Raw genomic sequence first — 20,942 nt, forward strand, 5'->3', positions numbered from 1 at the left:
TTCTTTAAAATCACTGAGTAAGAAAAGCAACATTGAACCACTAGACTGATTTGACACAACTTCTATACAGTACCTTGACTGAAATCCAAGGGCATAAGTTAAGACTCTCCTCCTCTATCTATATATGTAGTCTATATATAAAAGTATAATATGCAAATCGACCAGACAGTGGAATGACCGGTTGCTATGATGTACACTAACCACCAGGGGGCAGATACTCAACGTAGGAGCTGCCCCCAGCGCGCAGGCCCTGATCGCTGGATGGGGGTCTGCTGGCCAACCTCTTGGTCCCTCCCCTTGCCCGATGGGGAACGAGGAACCAGGGGTGGGTGGCAGCGGACCTGGGCAGCACCAGGCCAAGGCGGGTGCGAGCAATCACCCTGCTAGTCACCCCACACACAGAGGGCGACCGGCATTGGTGGTGGGGGAGGGGGGGGGAACGGGGTTGGCTGCTGGCAGCCAGCAGCCGGCGATTGGCCCTGATCACAGGCCAGGCCTAGAGACCCTACCTGTGCACTAATTTCATGTGCTGGGCCTCTAGTTTCTAATAAACAACTACATGCTAAACTTACGACTTTTCTCCCTGGATTTTACCTGGAAGTGGCCTTTCAAATTTTTTATTTAAAAGAGGACAGGTTTGGCACTTTTATAATGATGTCACCAAATATTTCTTGGGATCTCAGGAAGATTCATATTCTTTACAGCTGATACAACATGGGCTGGAACTCCCTTTAAGCCAGCCTCAGATTTCTCCAGTTAATTTTTTACATCAATTTATGTAACAATCTCATTCATATTAGTCTCTAATACCATTCCCCCATCACCATCTCTGTAAGAATGTTGTGAGCCTTGCTTACATGGAAAATGGAATTCAGTTCACAGACAGTTTCAAAACACTTGTGTAATGTTTCCACAAATACTTGAATTATATCTCCAATGCCAAGTTCACTGTCTGAAAAATCCATACAGAAGACAAAAGATAACATTGCATAAATGTCTGTAAATCAGTTTGTTGTCAGCTCCTCCAATTAATTATTATCCTTCCAGGAAATTGCAAACATTTCCATCTTTCTTAGATACCAAGTGGAATGTCTTCCTGATGATTTGCTGCTGTCTATCTTCTCTGTAAGGCTGGTAGAATTTGGAGAGCTGTGGCTTTATGTGGTTGTTGAGGATGAGGATTGCCTTGTTCATGGCTGAGCTGGTGGACCAGGTGAGCGCTGAGGGCCAGGGCTGGGGTGGGCTCTCAGCTTCGCCTCAGGATCTCACTGGTGATCCTTCCCCTCAGAGAGTTTTTAAATTTCAGGGGACCACCCAAGAGAGCCAGAATAAAGGGTGCAGGTGTCAGGGCATTGGAGTAAGCCCTAGACCTGAGGTCCTGATTCCTGGGTTCCCTCATCCAGTGCTCTCAGTGAGACCTCAGGAAAGTCACTACTTGTCTGGGCCTCAGTTTCACCATGTGTAAAATGGTGCCTTGGACTTGAGTGTATGTCAGAATCATGGTGGCCATTTAGAGGGACTGATCTGTTTGGTGTTGAGTGGAGTCCTTAAGTCTGAATATTTTAGCAAGTCATCAGGGCAGTCCCATGAGGGTGCTGTGAGCACCGCATGAGGAGAAATGCTGGACTAGGTATCCCTACAATCAGTCCAGACCGACCGCCTGAGGACTGACAGACTGTCTGGGTCAGCAGGAAGTGCTGTGGACAGTCAGTGAGTACAAGAACTAATAGGGACACTTCTGGGCATGAAGAGAGATGGACAAGGATTTGAGCTTGTTCTTGAAAATGGATAGCACTTCCAGGAATAGTTCCTCTTTTTACCTTGAGCCTCTCCCCAACCCTAGTCAACACAGGAACCTCACCTGTCTAGCCATGACACCTTTCCTTATGTAGTTCCACCTAATAACCTCCCCAGCATCCTCTGTGACCCTACCCTCCATAGCCGTCACTGCAGGGATATCCTTGATTTTTCCATTTCTTCATTTACCATGCTATTTATCCAGGAATTAATATTGATTCTACCACCAGTTCTACCAGTTCAGGGAACTTCCCTTGCATGTCTGTCTTTCACTTTTGCCAACACAGGGAATCCCTACTTCTATTAGTCCTTGCCCCACCTCTGCTAACAAAAAGGATTCTCATCTCCTCTGTTCATTGGTTAGGATTCAGTTCAGCTATTTGATACGGAAACCCAAACAATAATGGCTTGAATGAAATATAATGGAAATATATTTTCTTCTTACATAGAAGAAATCTAGGAGTAGGCCATGTAAGATTGGCAGGATGCCCTGGAGGCCAGGGACCAGGTTACAGAGAATTTTGTTACCTACCCATCATGTAGCTTCAATTTAATGGTGTAATGTAGTTGCTAGAGCACCAGCCGTAACATCTGCATTCCAGCCAGCAGGAAGGAGGAAGGGCTGAAGAAGGGCCTAGCTCCTCCCTTTAAATCAGTGGTTCTCAACCTTCCTACTGCCGTGACCCTTTAATACAGTTCCTCATGTTGTGGTGACCCCCAATTTCATTGTTACAAATTGAACATAATTAAAGCATAGTGATTAATCACAAAAACAATATGTAATCATATATGTGTTTTCCGATGGTGTTAGGCGACCCCTGTGAAAGGTCGTTCGACCCCTAAAGGGGTTGCAACCCACAGGTTGAGAATTGCTGCTTTAAAGACATTTTTGGAAATCATACACACAACCCTTCAGTTATATCTCACCGGACAGAACCTAGTCCTAAGGTTGTAATTGGCTATGCAGGAGGTTCAGAGGTGTAGTTTTTGTTCTGGATGACTGTGTACTCCTCTAAAATTCTGCTGTCCTAATACTAAGGAAGAAGAGAGAGTAGATACTGGGGGCAGCCACTGTCTGAGGCCGCTGCCCCAACCCCTATTAAACGGGGCTGTTGACCTGCAGCGTTGGGAGCCTGAGCCAGCCAAGGGACTTTCCGGGACTCCCCTGTCACTACTTCTTCTTGTGACCCATTCTGAAGATTGGCATAAAATTCATACTTAACCCACATTATATAATTTCACATGATTCTTCCTTGGATCCATCCATCTTGTAGCTTTTTGCTCTTTTGCTTGTTTTGAGCATTTCACAAATATCCGGATAGTCTAATTTTACTTTCACAATTCTGTTAACTCTTTAGCTAATTTACAGTATTTCCCAATGCATTTATTTTTTAAAAAATATATTTTATTGATTTTTTACAGAGAGGAAGGGAGAGAGATAGAGAGTTAGAAACATCAATGAGAGAGAAACATCGATCAGCTGCCTCCTGCACATCTCCTACTGGGGATATGCCCGCAACCCAGGTACATGCCCTTGACCGGAATCGAACCTGGGACCTTTCAGTCCGCAGGCCAACGCTCTATCCACTGAGCCAAACCGGTTTCGGCTCCCAATGCATTTAATTGGACATCCTTCTGCTTATTCTTGCCTCCTTTCTAGCTGGAGGTAGGGTAGAGTGGGTTTCATATCCAGTGCTCTAGATGGATTACAGACATTGGTACCTTTCTCAGGTTGATTTCTGCCCATAGCTGTAATGGTGCCAGAGGCTACAGCAAACAGCAAAGCAGAGGTTCCTTGAGTGACTCTGGCTTTCATTACAGGGAGACCAAGTATCACACACAAGAGGGGTGTAGAGGGGGGAGAGCTTGCCTGGGATTCCCCCACCTTGACTGGGGACAGTGCAAGCTGGCTGCAAGGTTGGCCGCATGGCCAACAGTCCCATGGACAGCTGGATCCCCAGGTAAATATCCACAACATCAGAAATACCAGAGTGGGTTGGCGAGTAGCTCAGACTCAGTGTTACTTCCATGTTTGCGTTTACTGGGGATTTGTTTGCCAGGCACTGGCTTGAACACTTTGCAAAAAAAAAAAAAAAAAAAAAAAATCAATTTAATTCCTGACTACAACATTCCAAGAAGTCACACCCTGTTATCCTTACAATTGAACAATCAGGAAATTGAAGCTGACATTCAGAGAGGTTAAGCATTTGCTTACTTTTATTAGCTAACTAAGCATTTGCTTACTTTTATTAGCTAACTAGTGGAGGCCCTGGACTTTGGATGAGAATTGACTTATTCTGGGGTTGGTATGCTTCAGAGCCACGCACTTTTCTCTGACTTCCAGAAACTGAACTCCTAGAGTCCAAGAAAAGAAAAGGGGTGGGGCAGGTACCTACATGAGTTTCCTGGGACAGCTTCTAACCCTGCTCCCCACTCTCCCTTTCTCCCCCACTGCCATCCCTCCCTCCCTCCTTCTCTCTCTCTCTCAGGCCTCAGTCAAGGATCCTGACTATCAGACCTTCCTTCTTGGACCTGAAAATAGGTCTGGATGACAGGTGCCTGGGTATGGCTCCAGCATTCTGAAGGGGGAAGGCAAGTGAACGACACCCAACTCTGAGGGAGAGGAAAGGCAGGTAATGGTTTCTGCAGTTTTCAGGGAACTTTCCTCCTCTCCACCTGGGACCTCAAACCTCACCTCACTACCATACTCAGATGGCACTTCTGACAGCAGGGTGGAGCCCTTTTCAGCCAGGCCCGGGCCTGAGCGTGTGCGACGCCCAGCCTCCCCATGGTCAGAGGCAGTTAGCACCTACTGAGTCTCTCCGGCCCATCCTGAACCCACAGGCCACCACAGTGGTCCCTTCGCCTCCAGCCCCATCTTCCTGACCCTTCCCTTCCTGTCCCCCATCTCAGCGGCTGCTTCTGAAGCCTTTTTACTCCACCCAGACCACCCCGTTTTCTGGGGCGCCATGATTTTCAGGGATTCAGGTTGAAGGGGAAAGGTCGCATCTCCCCTAGTTCCTTCTCTGTAGGCTGGAGGACTTGGGGGGAAAGTGGGAAGGAGGGAAGGAGGGCCTGACATCCATAGGGACCCTGGAGCTCAAAGACAGTGGAAGGAATTTAAGTAATGAGGTGTATATCCTTCACCCAGCTTCTCTGAATATTAACATCTTACATCATCATGATACAATGATCAAAACTAGGAAATGAACATTGATTGATACAATACTATGAAAAAAATCTGCCCATCTTACTCAGCTCTGACAGTTGTTTTGTTAATGTCCTATTTTTGGCCTAGGAGCCAATCCAGGATCACCCGTTCTACTTAGTTGTGAGGTCTCGTTAGTTTCCTCCAGTTTAGACAGTTCATCCTCCGTTGTTCTTGGTTTCTCATGACCTTGACATATTTGAAGAGCACTGGCTAGTTATTTTGTAAATTGTTTCTCAATCTGGGTTTGAATGATATTTCCTCATGATTAAATTAAGTTTATTCACTATTGACTGAAATACTGCAGAAGTGATGCTGTGCCCTTCACAGTACCCATATCAGGAGGTACAGGATGTTGATATGACTATTTTTCATTCAAGAGATATTATATTATTGTCTATATATTAATAACAATTTTAAAACAGTATACCTCATTTCTCCTCTCCTGGCCTTTATGTTATTGTTGCTATGCATTTTACTTTTATGTATGTTTTGAACTCCACAATGCATAGTTATTACTTTTGTCTAAAGTCAAGTATCTTTAGCAGGTCTGTCTCTCTCTCATTTCCCATGTATTTATCATTTCCTGTGCTCTTCATTCTTTTGTGTAGATTCAGATTTCCATCCGATATGGTTTTTCTTCTGCCTAAAGGAGGTCCTTTAACTGTTCTTGTAGTGAGATGCTCCTGGTAATAAATCATTTCAGTTTCTGTATGTCTAAAAGTGTCTTTATTTGCCTTCCTTCTTTCAAAGATACTTTTGCCAGGTGTAGAATTCTAGGTTGACAGAGTTTTTCTTTCAGTACTCTATTGCTACACAATTTCTGTTTTGTTTTGTTTCCCATGAGAAATCTCTTGTCATCCTTATCTTTGTTACTTTGCATATAACCAATCTTTTTTTCTCTGGCTGCTTTTAAGATTTTCTATTTATCACTGGTCTTAAGCAGTGTGACTGTAATGTGCCTCAGTGCTGTCATCTTCATTTTTTTTTTTTATGCTTGGAGTTCATTGAATTTCCAGTATCTGTGAATTTGTAGTTTTCACTGAATTTGGAATTTTTTTTCAGCCAGTATTTCTTCAAGTGCTTTTTTCCCTGCCACCCATCTTTCTCCCCTCTTTTTATAACTCCAAACATAGATATTAGGCCATTTAACTTACCTCATAGCTCCAATTTTAAAAAATTTTTTTCTTGTTTTTACTCTCTGTCTCCTTTTGTATAGTTTCTATTGCTGTAACTTTAATTTCAATAATTTTTGTTTTACAATATACAATCTGGCTAATCCCATCCATGTACTTTTAACTTCACACATTGAAGTTTTTATCTCTAGAAGTTTGATGTGTGTTCTGTCTATTCTTTTTTTTTCCTGTCTATTCTTATATTTTGTATAGGTTTAGCTATAAGAATGTTGATGCTTTGTAAATTGGTGCATAGGTATTAATAACTCATATCATCATATGTGTTATATGTTATATCTTCAAGATAAATCATTTTATATATTGTTAAATTTTATTTGCTAATATTTTATTGAGTGTTGTAAATGTTTCCCTCCACGTTCCGTGTGGTTCAGGGTTCAGGATCTGGAAGAGGAGCCGCACACAAATGAAGGAGAAAAGACAAGAGATAATTTGGGAATATTGGGGGGCCAGGCGGGTAAGTCCAACTCAAGAGGAAGGACTTCCACGGGTGCTCCGGCCGCACCAACCATTGTATAGCTAGAGGGAAACAAGGTAGTGGTTACCATAGTTACACTGTTCTTGTGAGTTTCACTTGTTTTGACCATAGTTACACTTCCTGCACTTCCCTCAGCCCATTAGCTTCCCAGATAAGATCTAGGGAGTGTTATAAGGTCAAGCCTAATTATGCTAAGAGGACTGTACCTTCTAAGCTGGGACTTGTTTGTGACTTTGCCAACAGGTCAGTCCGAGGCTTAACCCTGGATCAGTTCCCCACAATTGAGGATTTTTATGTCTATATTCATGAGGCATCATGTTTTATAGTTTTCTTGTAATGTCTTTGTCTCATTTGCATAGCCTTCCTCATCATCAGCATCCCATGTCAGAAAAGAACATTTGTTACAGTTAATGAACCTACATGGGCACATCATCATTATTCAAAGTCCATCCTTACAGTACAGTTCACTCTTGGTGTTGTACATATATTGATTTGGACAAATATACAATGACATGTATCTGTCATTATGGTATCATACAGAGTATTTTCACTGCCCTAAATATTTTCTGTGCTCTACCTATTCATCCCCATCACCAGCCATACCTCCTGGAAACCACTGATATTTTTTACTTTCTTCACAATTTTGCCTTTTTCAAAATGTCATATAGTTGGAATTATACAGTATGTAGCCTTTTCAGGTTGGCTTTTTTCATGTAGAAATATACATTGAAGTTTTCCTCCTGTCTTTTCATGGCTTGATAAATTATTTCTTTTTATCACTGAACTAGAGGCCCGGTGCATGGATTCATGCACCAGTGGGGTCCCTCGGCCTGGCCTGCTCCCTCTCATAATCTGGGACCCCACGGGGGGTTTTGGACTGCCAGTTTCAGCTGGATCCCCACAGGCCAGGCCGAGGGACCCCACCGGTGCATGAATCTGGCCTCTAGATGCATATAAGGTCCTTGGTTAACCTCTTCCCACCCTCCCCTCTCCCCTCTTCCCTCTGAGATTCATCAGTCTATTCCATGTTTCTATGCCTGTGCGTTGAGCGTCTGCCCCCTGGTGGTCAGTGCACATCATGCAACCAGTTGTTCTGGTTGTTCTGCCAATACAGTGGCTTAGGCTTTTATTATATCCTATTAATAATAATATCCTATTAATAAAAGCCTATGTGATCATCATGCACTCATGCTGTGATGCCCTCATGCCGCAACGAGAGATCACCAGGAGGCTGCGTGCGCAGTTGGTGCATGCGGGTGGGTGGGGCTGTGTTCACGCGTGGGTGGGCGGGGGCTTGACGCTGTGTGCATGGCACAGAGGTGGGACCCCCGGCTCTGGCCTACCCTTTGGGGCAATCCATCGAGGAGCCCTGGATGGGTGGGTAGGGCCTACCTCTTTGGGACGATCAATCGTGCAGCTCCCACACTGTGAGAGGGCATAGGCCAGGCTGTGGGACCCCTCCGAGTGCACGAATTTCATGCACTGGGCCTCTAGTAGATATATAAAAGCCTAAGTGACTGTTCAACCAGTAGCTATGATGCACACTGACCACCAGGGGGCAGATGCTCAATGCAGGAGGCGCCCCTGATGGTCAATGTGCTCCCACAAAAGTGCGCTGCTCAACCAGAAGCCGGGCTCATGGCTGGCTCGTGCAGAGGCAGTGGCAAGAGCCTCTCCCACCTCCGCGGCAGTGCTAAGGAGCAGTGAGAAGGCGGACAATAAGGAGCGAGGGATCCCGGACTGTGAGAGGGATGTCCAACTGCCAGCTTAGGCCCGCTTCCCATTGGCCTAAGCCGGCAGGTGGACATCCCCTGGCCTGCAAACTGTAGGTTCCCAGGTTCGATCCTGGTCAAGGGCACATGCACGGTTGTGGGCTAGATCCCCAGTAGGGGGTGTGCAGGAGGCAGCCAATCAATGATTCTCTATTATCATTGATGTTTCTATCTCTCTCTCCCTATCCCTTCCTCTCTGAAATCAATAAAAAACAAAACAAAACAAAAAACCCATAAATTCATAAATGGTAGCATTCATTTTTCTAACTTCATGTGAGCATTCCTCCTAAGAGGATAAATCCCATACTTAATTTATTAGAGTACTAGTCCTCCTTAGAATCAGAAACCATAGTGTATGAAGTCATATTGCAGACAGAAACAGGCAAGCTCTCTCTCTCATTCCCTCCCCCCATTTTTCTTTCTCAAGCTACAGTTTTTGGATTAAATCATAAAGCCTATGATGAATTTATAGAAACTGTACTAGAGCAGTGGTGATAAAATGAAACTGCTGATAAGAAAGTTAAAAATGAAACTGGCTGCCACTTAGTGTGAGCTAAGCACTTGATTGTTCCTAGGAGCACTATGCATGCATACAACAAAGGAGAAAAACAGAGAGAGATTGATCGATGGAAAAAACTTCACATGGAAACAGACATTTCAAAAGTTGATTAATATTTACACCTGACATTTCTATATCATAAATATACTGTAGCCATACAGATGGCAAACAGGTACATGAAAAGGTGCTAACATCACTAATCATTAGGGAAATGCAAATCAAAATCACAATGAGATTAATACCTATTAGAATGGCTATTATAAAAAATGCAAGAGAAGTGTTGGTGAGGATATGGGGAAAAGGGAATCCTTATGCACTGTTGGAATGTAAATGGTGCAGCCACTATGGAATACAGTATGGAGGGCCCTCAAAATATTAAGCAGAACTATCATATGATCCAGCAATTCCACTTTTGGGTATTTGTCAAAGGAAACAAAAACACTAACTTGAAAAGATGCCTGCACCCTCATGTTCATTGCAGCATTACTTACAATAGCCAAGACATAAAAACAACCCAAGTGTTTGGTTGAATAGATAAAGAAAATGTGGGCATGTGGGAGGCAGCTGTTGAATGCTTTACTCTCACATGACTGTTTCTCTTCCTCTCCCTGCCTCTCTCTCTAAAACTCAGTAAAAAATCTTTTTAAAAACAGCTTATCTGATTATTTAGAATGTATGTTACTGTCGATTCCCTTAAATTATTTTTTGAGAAATACATTATTCATAAAAAGTATGGAAAACACACACATGATTAAAGAATAACAAAAAAATCCATATATCCACTACCCAGCTTAGGAAATTGAGTATCACATACTTAGAGACCCCCTAGATGCTTCTCACCAACTGCATATAGCTCCTTCTTTTGGAATAACTGCTATACTGAAGTTTATATTAATAAGTACTTTGACTTTCTTTATGGTTTTATCACACACGTGGAATATTAATCAAAATATTGATTAATTAGCCTTTAAAAGTCATAAATGGAGTTGTACTGTATATATTCCACTGTAAGCTAATTCTTATCCATTATTACCCTATTTCTTGATTTTTAGATGTGGTCATGTTCCACCATCTCCCACCAGTACCAAAATTCTCTCCATTGCTGTCTTATTTTTTCAACAAAATGTGCAGAAATGACACCAGTTGTTACCATCTCTTGCTTCTCACATTACTCCATATATTGATGTAGGACCCAATATTGAAGGTACCTCCTTCCCATTGTTAGTAATCACTTCCAATACTTCTATGAGCATGTTGTCAAATCTCCTCAGTTCTGGGACCCCCCTCCCCTCCCTTTTCTAACATAGCTGCAGTATCCAGTATGAGGGTGGGCAGTTCTCCAGCATCTTTGACTACTGGGGTTGGGGATGAGCCCACTAGCATGCCATCTGGTTCTCATTCTATCACCAGAGGAACCTTCTCCATTAGCTTTGTCTGGCAAACACATAAAGACCCACCATGAGTTTGATTCTGTCTGCCGATGTCATTGATGGATTTTTTCCTTAAATATATTTTTATTGATTTCAGAGAGGAAGGAAGAGGGAGAGAGCGAAACATCCTATATAATAAAAGGCTAATATGCAAATCAACTGAACGGCAAAAAAAACAACTATCAGTTGCTATGATGTGCACTTACCACCAGGGGGCAGATGCTCAATGCAGGAGCTGCCACAGGGAGCGTGTGGTCAGCCAGAAGCCCTGAGCTGGGCTCACAGCTGGCGGGCTGGCGAGCACAGCAGCGATGGTGGGAGCCTCTATGGATGTCCTACTGCTGGCTTATGCCCGCTCCCCATGGACATCCCCCGAGGGCTCTTGGACTGCAAGAGGGTGCAGGCTGGGCTGAACCCCCCACCCCCACCCTGAGTGCATGAATTTTGTGCACCAGGCCTCTAATCAATGATGAAAGAGAATCATTGATCAGCTGCCTCATGTATGCCCCTACTGGGGATTAAGCCTGCAACCCAGGCATGTGCCCTGACTGGAAATTGAACTGTGACCTCCTGGTTCATAGGTTGATGCTCAACCATTGAGCCACACCAGCTGGGCATTGATGGATTTTGATTAGCATAGACCAAAACCACTGCCAGGATCCCAGCTGTGGTAGGTTTTGTTATTGTTCAACATATTTACTTTCCCTCTCTACAGTAGATTGTACCTTCTCTCCCCACTGATATCAAGCTTGGCGTCAGACCTGTGGTGCCTCTCCCTGATGAAGCGTTTTATATCTTTGTCTTGTCAAACTCAGGTGCAACCATGTGACTTGCTTTGGACAACAAAACGAGGGTGGAAGGGACACATGTCATCTCTGGAAAGCAGCTTGAACAGCCAGCTTGTGGTTTTGCCATCTGTCATTTCCTGCTGTCACGAGACTGCTAATGTTCCAGATAGAGGCTGCTCCATCAACCTGGGTGCTCAAGTAAAGATGATGTAGAGGACAGCACAGATGTTGAAATGGGCAAGTACTATAAGTGAGAAATAAACCTTTGCTATTATAAGCCACTGAGGTGTAGGATTGTTGATTATCTCAGCATAATATGATATCTCCTGACTGACATACCAACCATCACCGGTTTCCACTTGCCTCACACCAAGTACCAGTTACTCATCTGACATCATGCAAATCAATGTTGCCCTATCCCACCCACCATGACTTCAGAGACAGCTCTGGTCAGCATGTCGACTCCCACCCCCTCACACCATCAACTGTATCCACAATTCAGATCATGACAGTGGAAGGCGTTGGTGGTATAGTGGTGAGCATAGCTGCCTTCCAGATCATGACAGTGGAATGGGTGGTGAGCATACTGGCCTAACATTCCCAACCAGCCCTGACTCTCTCCTGTGGGGAGAAGGAGTGATCTATTTTGGCTTTATTTCAACATTTTGTCCCTAGTCCTTGACATTTCAAGGATGGTCCCAGTCTGTGCTTCCCTGGATTCACATCTTCCCCAGTGACAATGAGGAGACCTGGGAGAAAGCCCTGTGCCTCTCACTGTTCTCACATGAACCCCTCTGTAATGTTACCTCGCCTGTGGAGAAGGTGCTGTGAAGGGGCCCAATGGTGGATGTAACTAATGATTGGGCTAACCTCAACCTCTTTAGCCTCCAGTCTTCCCATCTCTGCCCATGTCCCCTCACCAGGAGCCCTTTTGTCCCTCTCAAACTTTGGTTGGAACCATATTTATTTCTGGAGCCACCTCTGGGTCTTGTATGTGGACAGCCTAGAGGAAAGTAAGGCTGGACCCCAAAAAGGGGGTGGGGCTTTCTTGGACAGCAGCAAGAAGGCGACAGCAGACTTACCTTTTTTAAAAAATCCCCACGCGAGGATATTTTTCCATTGATTTTTAGACAGAATGGAAGAGAGAGGAAAAGACAGAGAGAAATATTGATCTGAGATGTGAAACACATTGATTGGTTGCCTTCTGCACACACCCTCACCAGAGGCCGGGCCCGGGAGGAGCCTGCAACCGAGGTACATGCCCTTGACCAGAATCGAACCTGGGACTCTTCAGTCTACAGGCTAACATTCTATCCACTAAGTCAAACCAGTTAGGGCACAGCAGTCTTATCTTGACCATCTCCGCCCTAAACTAGGTGAGGCCTCCCCTGGCCACTGACCTAGCTGAGAGTGCGAAGATATAACCTTCCTCTCGCTCTTACAGGAAGGCATTCAAATGACTAATACCTGGCACTAAATGATAATTAAGAGCCATGGGAGAGCTATTTGTAGTAAGTGCCATTAAATTTCAGGAGCAGGCAAGGTCACTTCCTGATCATACATAGCTTCCTGGTGGGAGGAGATAAAGGAGAAAAGCAGTAAATGATGGGTAGGAGTTTCATAGAAAGAAAGAGAAAGGAATATCAGGAGGGCATTACTGGTGTAGGAAATAGCTCAGGAAAAGGCCCGGAGGTAAGAAAGCCTTAGAGACCTGCTGGTTGGAGCAGAAGGAAGTTTGGGAAGCAGAGGGAAATAAAGTTGGAAGGATGGATGGGAAGGAATCAGGGAGCCTGAAGTTGGATCAGGAACCATCTTCCCAGAAGCCTGGTGTCCCTTACAACAGGGGTCTACTCATGTCTGTGTCCTCAGCACAGTAGCTCAAATTTTGTGCTTTGTTTACATCTTAGTCAGCCCTAGTGCTTGACCACATAGCCCTAGACCCACAGAAACTCCTGAAAAACAACAACAAAACATTCCAAAAATGAGTATTTTAATGCTTCACAAACTGATAAAACGCGTTAATAAATCAAAACGGAGGACCCCAAGAATGGCCTGGCTGTCTGTCAGCTCCCTCTGGGTTGCATCTGTGGTATTGCTGTCTAGCTCTGAGCTCCACCCCATCTAGATACCTTGTTTTATTTTTTAAAATTTCTATTGATTTCAGAGAGGTAGGGAGAGGGAGAGAGAGTTGGAAACATCAATGATGAGAGAGTTCATCAATCGGTTGCCTCCTGCATGCTCCCTACTGGGAATCGAGCCTGCAACCCAGGCATGTGCCCTAACCAGGAAGCCAACTGTGATCTTCTGGTTCATGGGTCAATGCTCAACCACCGAGCCACATTGGAATACATGGTCCTCTTGGCCTACCCTAGCTCCCACAAGCTGTGGGCAAGCCGTTCCAGGAACACAGGCACAGCTGCCTGCCATGTGGTTGAGAGGGGTAGCTGCTACTGTGCTAAAAGCTGAAATTGACCAAAATTAACTGTAATTCTGTCCAGGTCTTCCCCTGGAAGTTGTAAGCTTTTGACAGACTCTAGAATTCCAAAAACAATTACATCAGACAGATCTGCCAGACAGATTCTGCCAGTGCAATTGCTGTCAAGGTGGGGAGATGAATTCCTTGTGTGACCTATCCCACCATCTTCTTAGAATCCTCCTCTAAATCATTTTTTTAAATCATCCCCAAACACATAATATAGCCTCCAAGTTGTTAAAGGTAAATAAAGCCAGACATAGTTAAAGTGGTAAGGACAGATTTTTAATCAGTAATACACCATTGCAAAAGGGAAAAAAGTCCAGCATGAACTGAACTCCACTTCACTTTACACAGAGGTAACTGGGCATTTTAAAGGGAGAGTGAGGAATAGAGAGGTAGGCAAGCAGGGGCTCAGTAGAGTTGGGAAAGTGAAAAATTAAAAGGGGAAGTGGGAGTTGGTCCATGTGAAACTCGTCTGTGTTTGCTAAGTGATGTTTATCAAACTCGGACTCCTACTCTCTCCATAGGCTGGGCCCTGTCATCAGGTGTTGGCTGGAACAGTTAGTTATTGGGACAGCCTTGAGTTTTCTTAGGCAGGCACTTTAAAGAGGGCTAGGGTTATCCTAGGGATGTGGTCTTGAGCTGTTAGAAACTATGCTAGTGTTTGTTCAAGTCTTTTTTTTTTTTATTGCTTAAAGTATTACAAAGGGTATTACATATGTGTCCTTTTTTTTTTTCCACCCTTGACAATCCCCTGGCCTCCCCTACCCGCCCAGTGTCTTATGTCCATTGGTTACGCTTATATGCATGCATACAAGTCCTTCGGTTGATCTCTTACCCCCCTCCCTCCTGCTCCCCAACACTCCCCGGCCTTCCCGCTGCAGTTTGACAATCTGTTTGAGGCAGCTCTGCCTCTGTATCTATTATTGTTCAAAAGTTTATAATGGTCTTTATTATCCATGAATGAGTGAGATCATGTGGTATTTTTCCTTCATTGACTGGCTTATTTCACTTAGCATAATGCTCTCCAGTTCCATCCATGCTGTTGCAAATGGTAAGAGTTCCTTTTTTACAGCAGCATAGTATTCCATCGTGTAGATGTACCACAGTTTTCTAATCCATTCATCTACTGATGGGCACTTAGGCTGTTTCCAGATCTTAGCTATGGTGAATTGTGCTGCTATGAACATATGGGTGCATATATCCTTACTGATTGGTGTTTCTGGTTTCTTGGGATATATTCCTAGAAGTGGGATCACAGGGTCAAATGGGAGTTCCATTTTTAGTTTTTTGAGGAAACTCCATATTGTCTTCCATAGTGGCTGCACCAGTCTGCATTCCCACCAGCAGTGCACGAGTGTTCCTTTTTCTCCACATCCTCTCCAGCACGTGTCGTTTGTTGATTTGTTGATCATAGCCAGTCTGACAGGTGTGAGATGGTACCTCATTGTTGTTTTGATTTGCATCTCTCAGATGATTAGTGACTTTGAGCATGTTTTCATATGTCTCTTGGCTTTCTGAATGTCCTCTTTTGAAAGGTGTCTATTTAGGTCCTTTGCCCATTTTTTGATTGGATTGTTTATCTTCCTTTTGTTAAGTTGTATGAGTTCCCTATAAATTTTGGAGATTAGGCCCTTATCAGATACGACATAGGCAAATATGTTTTCCCACACAGTGAGTTTTCTTGTTGTTTTGTTGATGGTTTCCTTTGCTGTGCAGAAGCTTTTTATTTTGATGTAGTCCCATTTGTTCATTTTCTCTTTAGTTTCAAGTGCCCTAGGAGCTGTATCAGTGAAGAAATTGCTTCGGCATATGTCTGAGATTTTGTTGCCTTTGGATTCTTCTAGAATTTTATGGTTTCCTGTCGTACATTTAAGTCCTTTATCCATTTTGAGTTTATTTTTGTGTATGGTGTAAGTTGGTGGTCTAGTTTCATTTTCTTGCATATATCTGTCCAATTTTCCCAACACCATTTATTGAAGAGACTATCCTGGCTCCATTGTATGTTCTTGCCTCCTTTGTCAAATATTTTTTTTTTTTAAATATATTTTTATTGATTTTTTACAGAGAGGAAGGGAGAGAGATAGAGAGTCAGAAACATCGATGAGAGAGAAACATCGATCAGCTGCCTCCTGCACATCTCCTACTGGGGATGTGCCCGCAACCCAGGTACATGCCCTTGACCGGAATCGAACCTGGGACCTTTGAGTCCTTAGGCCGACGCTCTATCCACTGAGCCAAACCGGTTTCGGCCCTTTGTCAAATATTAATTGAGCATATTGGTTAGGGCCTGTTCAAGTCTTTATAGGCAAAGTTTGAGGGTTAATTGAGAAGAGGGTTTTAGAGGATCCTGGCTAGAGTTTGTTCAAGGATAGAATCTTTGTCAAAGTAGAAGCTATAGTACAGATAGAGCCTAAGTTCCCTATCATCCCCAAACTTAGTTCCTTCATGCTTCTCTGAGTGAACTTTACCCGTTATTGAGGTAGGTGAGCCTCTTCCAAATTTTGAATGCATTTACACACATACACACACACACACAGATGTGTATGTATGTATTTATGGAAAATATATATGTGTATTTTAACAAAACTGGGTGTACTGGTTTCACTGAACAAGACATCTAAGAGTCTTTCCATGATGGTACCGTTCTTTTTGATTTCATCGCGTGACTGTTCCTCAGTCATTCTAGTTTCCCACTGAGGGTATCTGGGTTGTTTCCACTTTCTATTGGAATTGCAATAAAACTCCTCATCAGCGCCTCCTTGAAGTGTTTCTTGAACACAGAGATGGACTGGTAGTGTGCATTTAAAATTGTATTAGATGCATAAAAGTGCTTTTAAAACAGCACAACCTACCTATTTCCCCACCAACTGGGTAAGAGTTCTTCCTTCGCACCTTTCCTAACAATGGTTGGAATCAAACTTCCTGATAGTGGCTAATAGTCCTTTTTTCTGCTGGTCATCTGTATTTCTTTTTTTGGGACCCACCCAAATCCTCAGATAGTAAAGTGACTTCTGGTTGGATTCTGGATGCTTCCATGTCTTCGGCTGTGGGGTCACAGCTCTAGAGTCCTGCTAATGGCAGGATGGAGAGAGGGAAGAGTGAGTGGCAGTGGGAATGAAGGGGAGTGGGTTTCACCTTTGTCCTCCGCAGCTGGAACTGAAACTAAGCAGAGGCTGTGAGAGCCAGCCCCCCAGTCCAGAGTCCAAAGTCTTGGGAAAGTGTTTTCTCAATCCAGTTTTGCTAGTTTGTAGTGCGGGGCAGCGGAGGAGAAAGACAGTGTCCTGGGAACGGCTCTGAGTGGGCCAGCCAGGTGGAGGTGGAGGGAGGTGCTGGAAACCAAGATCAACAGTAATTAATATAAATGCAAGAAGTCCACCAGAAGGCTGAGTTAGGGCTTTGATGTTCACAGAGTGAATTTGCATTTTATTACCTACTGCTGACTCAATGGCCGCCCTAAAACAAACTCCCCCCAAACCTGACAATCTTACTGTTTACTAAACATTACCATTGATATGTCTGTTTGCATTCCTAAAAGGCAATTGTGTATTCTAGTAAATAAAAGCAGACAGGAACGGAGACTCAGTGGAACTTGACTGCTAAGGTCGAGTCTTCCCCTGGCTTCCCCCCATAATTTCAAAATTAATTTTTCTTGTCTTGTGTGTCAATTTGTGCGTCAGCTCTTTCTCTGAGCTTTTGAACCCGAAAGCCACTCTGGCCGTGGCCTTTCACAGGGAGGGTGTGTGTTGGGCCACCAGCAGCTCTCCTTGCCTGACATTTCCTGGGCTTGTCTTATCTTTTCTGTGTCCCTTCCCACAATAATTAAGTCAAATATGGAGAGAAGAGAGAGAGGTGGGGTGAGGTGGGGCAGTGCAAAGGTGAAGGAAGAGACTATACGCTCAGCCCACACGCTCAGCAGGGCAGATAACCACGACTTCCAGTTCAAACTGCGTGCTGCTGTGCACAGTGGCTGCCTCCCTGCTGCTGTCCCTGGAGTTGGTGCATGCTCTGCCCGCAGCCCCCACCACATGCAGCTACTTAGGCTCCTCAGCCTCCTATGGATGCTCAGGGCCTCCCTGGAGCTCACAGGTAAGGGAGTGAGCTGTGGGGGGAGGGCTGGAGAGCCCTTCCTGATGTTCCAGGACAAGGATGTTGGGGAGGTTTGAGGTTTAAGGGGGGTTGAGGAAGGGCCCCTCAGAGCTCGCCTGTGGGGAGAACTAAGGCAGGGGGACAAGAGGGGAGTTGGGTCCTGCTAGTACTGCTCTCCTCCGCAGGTTGTGCAGCGGTTCTCAATCTGTGGGTTGCGACCCCTTTGGGGGTCGAACGACCCTTTCACAGGGGTAGCCTAAGACCATCGGAAAACACATATATAATTACATATTGTTTTTGTGATTAATCACTATGCTTTAATTATGTTCAATTTGTAACAATGAAATTGGGGGTCACCACAACATGAGGAACTGTATTAAAGGGTTGTGGCATTAGGAAGGTTGAGAACCATTGTAATGTAGAGGGTCTGCACTTAAATCAGGAGGGTGGGAAAACTCTCTTTCCTGAAAAGTGGTCTTTCTACTTTCAGTTTTCTGAGATCCCCTCCTCTCCTGGTGACCCCTCCCCCATGACCAGTGCCCCATCCACCCTGGACTCTGTCCTTCCCTTTATGTCTACCCCTGTGAGTCCCCCCTTGCCCTAGGTACCCCCTTCTCCAGCTCTGCCTCCAACTCTCCCAGCCGCAATGGGCTCATGTTTCTCGGCACAGGTGCTGTTGGCAGAATGGGGTGAGGGAAGCACCGGTGTTGTTGGCAGGATGGGGTGAGGGAGGCACCGGTGCTGTTGGCAGGATGGGGTGAGGGAAGCACCGGTGCTGTTGGCAGGGCTGGAGTGAGGGAGGCACCGGTGCTGTTGGCAGGGCTGGAGTGAGGGAGGCACCGGTGCTGTTGGCAGGATGGGGTGAGGGAGGCACCGGTGTTGTTGGCAGGGCTGGAGTGAGGGAGGCACCGGTGCTGTTGGCAGGATGGGGTGAGGGAAGCACCGGTGCTGTTGGCAGGATGGGGTGAGGGAGGCACCGGTGCTGTTGGCAGGATGGGGTGAGGGAGGCACCGGTGCTGTTGGCAGGATGGGGTGAGGGATCCTAAAGTCTGCTTTGTTCTCAAAGGGTGGGTCTGAGACCAGCTGGTGTGGGGTCCTGGTCTTTTCTCTCCCACCTGATCTTTTCTCTCACAATTCCTCTGAAACTATCTTCCCTCTGCCTCCCAGTGACTGCTCCTGACCCCACATCCTAGAACTTCCTGACTTAGAGGCCCACAGTCCACCCTCTCACTTACCTCCAGGGCTACCTCCCGAATATAAAAGCTCTAGCCCAGGAATCTTCATAATATTTCCATCTCCCTGACACTTCCGCACTAGGCTGAGAGGTGGGCCAAAGGGTGGAGGCAGAAACCTCAGCTCTAAGAACAAAGATGCTTGAGGAGGAAGCTAACCCTGAGTGGACAGGTAGTCTAGGCACTTCCTGCTTACAAAGGCTGTGGCTGTATGAGTCTTCCCCACCACTCACCCCAGCTTTAGGAGACCTCTGATCCTCACTCTTACCATCTGTAAAATGAGATTGATGATATTTATAGAGTGAGAGGATTATGTTTGTAAACTAATTTATCCAGTGGCCAAAATAGCATAGGTAATAGTAAATATGCCTATTTTTATTTATTTATTTTTAAATGAAATTTATTGGGGTGACATTGGTAAGCATGAACATATAGGTTTCAGGTACAGGTTTCTATGTTACAAGATCTGTATATTGCACTGTGTGCTAATCACCCAAAGTCAAATCTTCTCCTGTTGCCATATATTAGGACCCCCTTCTCCCCTCACCCCCTTCCCTCTGGCAACCACCAAACTGCTGTTTGTGTTCATGAGTTTCAGTTTTACACCCCACATGAGTGAAATCATATAGTTCTTAGCTTTCACTGACTGATTTATTTCACTTAGTATAATGTTCTCAAGGTCCATCAATGTTGTTGCAAATGGCGCTATTTCATCCTTTCTTATGGCTGAGTATTCCATTGTGTATATGTACCACATCTTTTTTTAAAAAATTAAATCTATATTGCTGAAAATATTACATATGCCCTTTTCCCCCCATTGACCCTTTCTAGCCCACTCCAGGCCTTGTCTGTGTCCATGGGTTATGCAAATATGCATACAAGTTCTTTGGTTGATCTCTTCCCACTCATCCACCCATCCCTGCCTTCTGAGAGTCCACAGTCTGTTCCATGCTTCTATGTCTCTGAATCTATTTTGTTCAACAGTTTCTTTTGTTCATTAAATTCCACATATGAGTGAGATCATGTGATACTTGTCTTTCTCCGATTGGCTTATTTTGCTTAGCATAATATCCTCCAGGTCCCTCCATACTGTCACAAAGGGTAAGAGATTCTTCTTTTTTATTGCTGCATAGTATTCTACGGTATAAATGTAGCACAGCTTTTTTTATCCACTCCTCTACTGATGGGCACTTGGGCTGTTTCCAGATCTTAGCTATTATAAATTGTGCTGCTATGAACATAGAGGTGCATATATTCTTTCTGATTGGTGTTTCTGGTTTCTTAGGATATATTCCTAGAAGTGGGATCACTGGGTCAAATGGCAGTGATACTTAATTTTTTTGAGGAAACTCCATACTGTTTTCCAGAATGGCTGCACCATATGGCTGTGCTCCTCAGGGTGGACAAAGGGTTTTCCAATAGGGTGGGGCAACTGCCTTTCCTCCAGGCAAAAACTGCCTGGATAGCAAAGATCTGCCTGAGAAACATGTCTTTCTGCAGCATGATGGATGATTCAGCATAGGAAACTGGGGTGTCTGCCCTCCAAGCTCTAACCCTAGAGTCCCCAAACCTTGCTTCTGCTCACATAACTCCAGTCCACTCTACCCTCCCTCTGCTGCAGCCCAAGGTGAGTGGTTAAACATGAAATTTTGTGCATTGGTCCTTTAAGAGGACGCTTGCATTTCCAGCCATCTCTCCCTGGCAGACAGCAACCCTGCTGCTTTTCACAGTCAGATGTTATGTGGGCACCTTCTCAGTCTGGTACTCTCTGCTGGGGGGACCAGCTTGGAGTTTAGACCCCAGAGTTCTCAGTGGCAATCCCCCACAGCTGAGATATCTTTCCAGAACTTCAGCTGCTGTCTGTGGGAGCCTGGCCAGCCCTTTTGCACCTCCACCCTTCCTACCAGTCTCTATGTGGTC

General features: G+C 44.8%; 1 long non-coding RNA gene and 1 pseudogene across 2 annotated transcripts; one reads left to right on the forward strand and one right to left on the reverse strand.

Annotated features, from left to right (window-relative positions):
• Positions 1 to 617: 617 nt before the first annotated feature.
• LOC308517947 (AP-3 complex subunit sigma-1-like) lies at positions 618 to 1,194 on the reverse strand (annotated as a pseudogene). The gene is made up of 2 exons: positions 858 to 1,194; positions 618 to 750 (listed from the first exon to the last, which is right to left on the reverse strand). The product of its transcript is annotated as an AP-3 complex subunit sigma-1-like (transcript).
• LOC308517948 lies at positions 1,157 to 11,458 on the forward strand. Its single transcript, XR_013995911.1, has 3 exons — positions 1,157 to 1,213; positions 4,287 to 4,430; positions 11,253 to 11,458. It is a non-coding gene; the product is annotated as an uncharacterized lncRNA (long non-coding RNA).
• Positions 11,459 to 20,942: the final 9,484 nt, after the last annotated feature.

The sequence above is a fragment of the Myotis nattereri genome, assembly GCF_964212035.1.
Source record: "Myotis nattereri genome assembly, chromosome: 4".
Lineage (NCBI taxonomy): Eukaryota > Metazoa > Chordata > Mammalia > Chiroptera > Vespertilionidae > Myotis > Myotis nattereri.